General features: G+C 35.7%; 1 non-coding gene across 1 annotated transcript; it reads right to left on the bottom strand.

Annotated features, from left to right (window-relative positions):
* Positions 1-4,701: 4,701 nt before the first annotated feature.
* Positions 4,702-4,808, bottom strand: LOC132358025 (U6 spliceosomal RNA). The gene has a single exon (XR_009500388.1). It is a non-coding gene; the product is annotated as a U6 spliceosomal RNA (small nuclear RNA).
* Between the last annotated feature and the right edge of the window lie 1,430 nt (positions 4,809-6,238).

The following is a 6,238-nucleotide window of genomic DNA, read 5'->3' as shown; positions in this document are numbered from 1 at the left end:
CTCCACATAGTTCTCCTTGCCTCTAGACTCTTACTTGCTCCAGTTCTTTTCAATATTGCCTTATAGCTTAATTCCTGTGTGAGATGTGATCATGTTATCCATCAGCTCAAGAAATCTATATTGACCACAGAATAAAGTCCAAACTTTTTAGCCCTTCACAAAATTCCCAAAGCCTGTTTCTCATTTCCACCGTCAGTAGTGGCCCTGCAAACATACAACAAATGCACACATGCACACACATCTAACACAAATCATAATATATTTCTTGAATGTGTCAGGCACTTTCACGAGTCTATGCCTTTATTATTACGGAGAGGAAATCAAATACAATTGCTCGGTATTTTAATTAAATTAAGGAGTTCAAACACTGAACTAGAGGAAGATTTTAAGCAAGCAAATCTCCCTCTCCTTCTAGCCCTTGAATTTCACACTCACCCACTCAGGCCACCTGTTATCTGACTAGTTTTTAGCTCAAAAGCAGATAATTCCAGAGCAGTCTTTTGATGGTTTTCTAAGGATAAAAAAACTTCGTATAGAGCATATTCATTCTGATCTAAAAGTAAAAAAGCAAGCAAGCAAGCAAACAACCGAAAAACAGAGTATCATAGGGCAATAATAACAAATTACTTGAGCCCTTTTTTGGGGAGAAGTGATTTTCCACATTTCTATTTTAAAACTCTCATGAGTAATTCTTTCAGCAATTAATAAAGCCCCATGAAAGAAAAAAATCTGTATTGCAATTTGACAGTTGTCACACCTGTAGCTCGCAATGAATTCTTTCTTTTCAAATGATTTCTTAGCAATGATTTTTCCAATGTACATAAAAATGGAAATATTTTTGCATTTTGCAGCCCAAGTGATCTTTTTATTTTCCCTGTCAAAAGTGGGTCTTGGGCTTCCCTGGTGGCGCAGTGGTTGAGAATCTGCCTGCCAATGCAGGGGACACGGGTTCGAGCCCTGGTCTGGGAAGATCCCACATGCCGCGGAGCAACTAGGCCCGTGAGCCACAATTGCTGAGCCTGCGCGTCTGGAGCCTGTGCTCCACAACAAGAGAGGCCGCGACAGTGAAAGGCTCGCGCATCGCGATGAAGAGTGGTCCCCACTTGCCGCAACTGGAGAAAGCCCTCGCACAGAAACGAAGACCTAACACAGCCATGAATAAAATAAATAAATAAATAAATAATTTAAAAAAAAAAAAAAAGTGGGTCTTTTCTCCCCTCAGAAAGCGGAAGTGGAACACATTTCTATTTTCAGCATGGAACTATGGCTATGGACAATCGAAGGTGATTATATCACAAGATTAAGGAGAATTCTGAATGTTAGAGAGCAAGCCTTTTTGCTTAGTCATTTTGGTAGATTAATCAATTTCATTTATATGTTTTTTTTTCATATATGTGTTAGGCACCTACAGACAAAACTTACGATTGCAGGCAAATGATTTTCAGAGTTAATATTTACCTACTCACTATTAGATATGGTTATCAAAACAACCCTTAAAAACTTTAAAACTCTCTCAACATTACAATAATTGTTCATATTTTTTTGCAACTTTTATTCCTTTGAATTTTTGTCCAATGAAATGATCAAGATGTCAGGGTTTAAACTATTTCTATGTCTGGCCTCTTGGGAACCTACAGCAACTATTTCAGGTCATCACATGTTATTCGATGACTCATTTTTTCACTGTACTACAACAAACTCCAGGGAATAAAAGGAATAATGTAAATACCAAAGGTCCTTAAACTGGAACTGTCAAGGAGAAAACATAAAATAACCTTTCAACAAGCATGTGTTAAACTAAGTACAACACATTAAGAGAAAATTAGACTGTGCCATTCCACGGGTCTCTTTCTACTCTTGAGCCTATAAATATAGACTGATTACCTCTTTGGTATTCCTTGGAATTCTCCCATTAATGTAAACGACAGATTAGATATTTGAATAAAAACCAGAACAGAAGACTTATGCATTTTAGAAGGATGTACAACTATAAGCGTTGAAGTTAAAAAACAAAAAGAATTTAACCAGAAATTGTGTCACCAGACTATTCCAACTTAACAAAGTCAACTTGTTTTGAGGTTAATTTATCTAATATTTATAAGAAGGAATATTTTTGTACCTATATCACATATATACAACCTTTTAAACTGGCTAACCACAGATGTATTAAATAATACAGAATATTTGCTGCTGAATATATAAGCTTTTCTCATAATTATGCCACTAGATTATTTATAATACATCTATGTTGAAGAAAATGTTAATGTAATATTTAGAAAGCCACTAGTTTGTTTGTTTTGTAGGCACAATGTAGGAGCAAAAGGCAGCAACTGGCACAGTGCCTCCTATGTTTAGCTGTAATCAGACTAAGTGTAGTTCCATATTTTTCTAAAGTTTAGATAAGTATGATTTTGCATTCAGGGTCCATTGTGAACAGAGTATGAAACTGTAAAATAGGATCTAAGATCTACCACCTTCTAAGACCTCAGTAATGAATAGAGAGTATCAAGAAGATTATCTGGTAGACAGCAGAGTTTAAAGTCAGAAAACATGGGTTCTAGAAACACCACTGCTTTTAATACACATTTGACTTTAGGCAAAATCCTCCCTCATAACTTAGTCACACATCTGTTAAGTGGGTATAATAACTGTCCCACTACTGGGGGGCTCAAATGAAATAATAGACGTAATTTTTTAAGGATAAGACACCATGTAATTAATATAAAGTATCTCATTGTGCTGTACATTTTGACTTAAGAACATTGATCAGCCTTGAGTACTTATCACAAATATATTCAAATTTTTCGATTTAGGATTTGGGAAAATATGGGCAGAAACACAGTGAGAAACTTGTTTGAAGTGAGAAAGCAGATAAGAAAAAGCGGTGTTAGAAGATACATTTTTCCTTTTTTTCCTGCCTACTGCAGACTTAGAGAAAAATAAATTCTTGAAAACGTCTCACTGTAAAAACAAAAAAAAGTCACTACGAGTTCAGCAGTTTCCCTGAAAAGTTTGTTGTTAACAGGAGAAATGGTGGCTCTTGGAGTGTTTCAAATTCTAAATGTTGCCATAGAAACACAGCTTCAGACACTGGATAGAGTGAACCATACGCCACTTTTTTTTTTTTTTTTTTTTTCTGGTAAGTATTTTCTTAGGAGTATATCTTGGAAAAACTAGACTACGAAATAGGTGGAAAGACACGTTATGAAGCCCTTTGTTGGGTCATGATTGCAGAGCCTGGACCTTGTTTAACCCACAAACACATTTGTTCATGTGTTAAAAGGTGTCTGTGCACTGCCCTGAGGAACTGCTGTCGGGAAAAACACAACTACTGAGAACAGAGCTATTCTCCCTACTGCCCATAACAAGCTGGGAGTTCAAAAACTTATCAAATATAGCCTTGAAGCAGCCAGAGGCTAATGTGTTTTCTTTTTTTTTTTTTAATGAAAGCGTCTTTATTTATTTATTTATTTATTTATGTCTGTGTTGGGTCTTCGTTTCTGTGCGAGGGCTTTCTCTAGTTGCGGCGAGCGGGGGCCACTCTTCATCGCGGTGTGCGGGCCTCTCACTGTCGCGGCCTCTCTTGTTGCGGACCGCAGGCTCAGTAGTTGTGGCTCATGGGCTTAGTTGCTCCACGGCATGTGGGATCCTCCCAGACCAGGGCTCGAACCCGTGTTCCCTGCATTGGCAGGCAGATTCTCAACCACTGCGCCACCAGGGAAGCCCTAATGTGTTTTCTTATTAGAATGTATTATGGGGCTTCCCTGGTGGCGCAGTGGTTAAGAATCCGCCTGCCAATGCAGGGGACACAGGTTCGAGCCCTGGTCCAGGAGGATCCCACGTGCCACAGAGCTGCTGGGCCCGTGCACCACAACTACTGAGCCTGCGTGCCACAAGTACTGAAGCCTGCGCACCTGGAGCCTGTGCTCCTCGTATACCGCAACGAAGAGTGACCTCTGCTCTCTGCAGCTAGAGAAAACCCGCGCACAACAAAGAAGACCCAACGCAGCCAAAAATAAATAAGTAAATAAAATAAATTTATTAAAAAAAGAATATATTATAATATAATGTATTATTAATGTAAGTATTTTGAGAGATCTGGAGACAGAAAATTTTGGTTATAGGAGTAGAAGGTTTGAGACTCCTTTTGGTCTTTGTGGCAAAAAAATTTCCAGTGTTTTAAGATATCACATTATTTCCATTGCTTATAAACAATATACATATATAGCATATACAATTTGAGAAACAGAAGATAAAGAATATAAAGATCCCAAGTGATTTTAATGCTTATATATAACGACTTTTAAACTTCTGTATATTTTCACATAGATGAAATAAAAAATGTATCATTTTATAGCCATATTTTTCTACTTAGTATTGAGATTTTTCACTGAAAATAAAACCTCACATTGCCATATGATGCCAGATAGTCTATAATAAGAATAGTAGAATTCAAGACTATCAAATGCCAAATGATTAATGTGTTTCTCCTTTTCTGAATTTATTTGCATGTCCTTCATTAAGGATGGAGATCCTGAAAAGAGGCAGTGGCCAAGAGGCTTTTTTGAGTTTATATGAAGGAAAAGTTGAGTTGTAACAACCTTAGATTTCTTAACGTTGCTTTCAAAATCTTGGTTTCTTTAGCTTAATATCACATATGTCATTTTTTTTTTTTTTTTTTTTTTGCAGTCCAAAGGTCTTGAAAACACGGATTGCTTCATGAATTTGTGTGTCATTCTTGCGCAGGGGCCATGCTAAGTGTCTCTGTATCATTTCAATTTTAGTATATGTGCTGCTGAAGCGAGTGCTCATATTTGTCAAATTTATCAATCATATATTTTCCATCAAATCCATTAAAATAGTCATAGGAATATAAAGATACAAATGAAGTTTAAAATAAAAATTTGAATAATGTAGTGAAATAATTTACCTCTTAGTGTTTTTGTTTTCTTGGAATTTACTATTTAGTATAAGGTTTACCCCAAACTGAAGTTAATTTCTAATTAATTCAGGTCACTAAAGTCAGATTCAGTGAGTTATTACCTTAGGCCCATTATAGTTCTTTGGCAACCTAAAGAGTTAATATAGCTTTCAAGTTTGTCTACTTGACAACTGGGAAAGAGCTTTTGCCCTTAGAATATCTGACTCACTAATGGAGAATCATAGAATTTTTAAAGCCCAATTATGCATGGGGAAGCAGCACTTCAAATCCTGATGATCTTAAGGATGCAATCAGATAAGTCTTCTGATCCATATTAATCTTGTTATAGCTAAATGAAGATAACCTTCCTTCATAGCTATGCTGTTCATGTTTCATTTAATAATGAAAATTTAAGGCAGGAAACACTGACCAAACAATCTAGTTAAGAATAGAAAATTGTAACACAGTCTAATAATCTCAATTTCTGCATATTAACTTTAATACATATGTGTACATATGGCTGCCATTTTTCCAAAGTCATATTTGAAAATCCACAGAATACGTGTATGCACCTCAATTTGAGGCTGTTTGTACATGTTGTGAATATTGTTAACGTCGATATTAGCTGTAGCTATTTAAAACTATGTATGTAATTATATTATTTCATTTAATCTTTGTATCAAAGCTGTTATCCCCATTTTAAAGGTGAGAAATATTCATTTTACAGGAAAGCTAAGTAAATTGCCCAAGGTCATATAGCTAGCATATTCCTTTAAAAATTATTTTGTATAAATAAATGCTTATGCGTGAAGTTACTTAATCCAAAATATAAAATGGAATTGAAATTTTTAAGTGATTTTATCCAAGTGATGTGAAATATTATTTTACAGTGTATTTCAGATAAATTTAATTCTGTAGTCCAAGTTACTCTACTTTTAAGATTTAACACTTCTCTCTTATAAAGGTAAATGCTCCCAAAGAGTTTTGTTTTCTTGTTTCTTGTTTGCCTATGTCTAACAGAATCCTGACATTTTCATTTCTGTATTTTAGAAAGGAAAAGATAAGTGTTTGGGTACTGTCATTGCTCATTTTCTATGAACAGGCTCTATGACAAGTGCATATTAGACTCATTCTCAAGTATGTTGCAAGTGAATGCAACTGTCTATACAAATCTTCCTTGACTTACAATGGTGTTATGTGCCCAAACCCATAGTAAGTTGAGAATATCGTAAGTCAAAAATGCATTTAATACACCTAACCTACTAATACACCTAACCATAGCTTAGCCTAGCCCACTTTAAACGTGCTCAGAACACT

The sequence above is a fragment of the Balaenoptera ricei genome, chromosome X (assembly GCF_028023285.1).
Source record: "Balaenoptera ricei isolate mBalRic1 chromosome X, mBalRic1.hap2, whole genome shotgun sequence".
NCBI classification, from domain to species: domain Eukaryota; kingdom Metazoa; phylum Chordata; class Mammalia; order Artiodactyla; family Balaenopteridae; genus Balaenoptera; species Balaenoptera ricei.
This window is presented reverse-complemented; position numbering and strand designations above follow the sequence as displayed.